Source organism: Aptenodytes forsteri, unplaced genomic scaffold, assembly GCF_000699145.1.
Source record: "Aptenodytes forsteri isolate BGI_AS27 unplaced genomic scaffold, ASM69914v1 Scaffold421, whole genome shotgun sequence".
Lineage (NCBI taxonomy): Eukaryota > Metazoa > Chordata > Aves > Sphenisciformes > Spheniscidae > Aptenodytes > Aptenodytes forsteri.
The window spans coordinates 166,713-168,699 of record NW_008795524.1 but is presented as its reverse complement, the minus strand read 5'-3'; positions in this window follow the sequence as shown (position 1 = coordinate 168,699).

Below are 1,987 nucleotides of genomic sequence, written 5' to 3'. Positions count from 1 at the left end.
TCTGTGCATCTCTCTAACTTAAATAGTTAGATACTTAATTATGTTGTACGGGGGCTTTTTAGCATAATGGTGTTCTGAAGCATTTTGGACCACAGTTTGCAAAATTTAAAATGTAAATTCTGTTAGATTTGTTTGTACTGAAGGATGCTATTGCTCTGAGCTGTCTGAGTTTGGAAGCGGGGAATTATTTATTATCTATTGCAAATGTCATCGCATTTAAAAAAAATTAAAAGCGGATGGTACAAACAAATGGATCCCCACTGAACATCTGGCCAAACCAAAATCTTTTTCTGCACTTCCATGTTTTTGTTTGTCACAGAAGAAGCTTGGTAGAGCGAAGGCATGTGTAGCCTACACCTCTTATGAAACCTAACATAGTCTACATGCAGAATAATTTGGGTAGACGACCTCTGTGTTCATGCTTCAGAATCTTCCCTGTCCTAAATCTCATTTTTAATCTTGCCCAGTGTTGGAAACTTTCTGGAGTAGAGCTTTTTGTTTCAGTGGGGGGAAAAAGTCTTTCAAAAGGTCTGACTAATGAGCTGCGTATGGTTTAAAGCTTCTATTTTGAAATCTGAAGTTCTTAAGATTCATGATGCAAACATGAAGCAGGAAAACCCTGTATTGTTCAACTACTGTAATTTTAAAGGGGTTTAAGCTTCTGGGTTTTTCAGCTAGTGTTTCACACTTCCCTGGGTCTCCTTAGCACTTTTGCACTGCAGAATATATCATAGCACCTCAAAGCCAGAAAATCCAAGATCCCTTTTTAGGGTTCTGTGAAGTATAGTGACTGATCAGTGAGGTGAATGTGAGTATTGGAAAGGAAGAAACACTATCTCTGCGTACAGCTTTGCATTTAAGGTTGAGAGGAAAAATTTATGCCTCGCTTTCACCTTATTCCAACTGTGTACCTTTTTCTCTCTTGGCTCCTAAAGTTCTGGAATTCATCTACATGTGGAAAGTTGTTTTAACTCTCCAACCCTCCTGCTTACTGTCTGCAATTACATGTTGTTTGGGAAACAGTCACAGGAACTGATTTGTCCATGAAGATGGCAGGTGTCTTTCTTTAGAAATGATTTTCAAGGCAGGATTTTATCTTTACTCTCCCATGTCTAATCCTGTAGTATATACTATACTAAACTATAGTTTGGGGGTGGGGGGAAGCAGTCCATATGCTGGAGGGCAGGGTTACAATTCAGGGGAACTGCAGCAGGCTGGAGGAATTGGCTGATGGGAACATCTTGAAGTTCAGCAAAGCCAAGTGTCAAGTCCTATATCTGGGATGGAATAACCTCATGTAGCAGTGCAGGCAGGGGCCATGAACTAAGTGGAAAGCAGCTTTCCAGAAAAGGACTTGGGGATATGGTGGACAGTAAGGTGAACACAAGTCAGCAGGTGCCCTTGTGGAAAGAGACATGCCCATAGCAGAACCATAGTGTCCTGTCTGGGCTTTATTGGCAAAGAGCGGAACCAGTAGGTTTATGGAAATGATTATTCCCCTTGTGAGAACACTGCTGAAATACTGTGACCAACTTCGGGCATCCTAATACAAGGCAGATATTGATCCTCTGGTGCAAGTCCAGTGGAGGGATACCAAAATGGTGAGGAGGCAAGAGCATGTGGCATAAAAGGAGAAACTCAGAGCTGAGTAATGTTCAGCCTTAAGAAAAGAAGGCAAGACCAGATTTTGTTGCTGTCTTCAGTGCCTTCAATGGGAGGATTCACAGCAAGGCTGGTCTTGAAGGTGCATGGGGACAGGATGAAGGGCAATGGACACAAATTGGAACATAGGGAAATTCCAATTAGATTTAAATGGTAGTAAAAAACATAACTTATTTTTTTACCATGAAAATGATCAAGCACTGCAACCAGTCACCCAGAGAGGTTATGGAATCTCCACTGTTGGAGATGCTCAACTTAGTAAGTACCTGACCATCCTGATACTTAGACTTGCTTTGAGCAGGGAGTTGGACTCAATGACCTACAG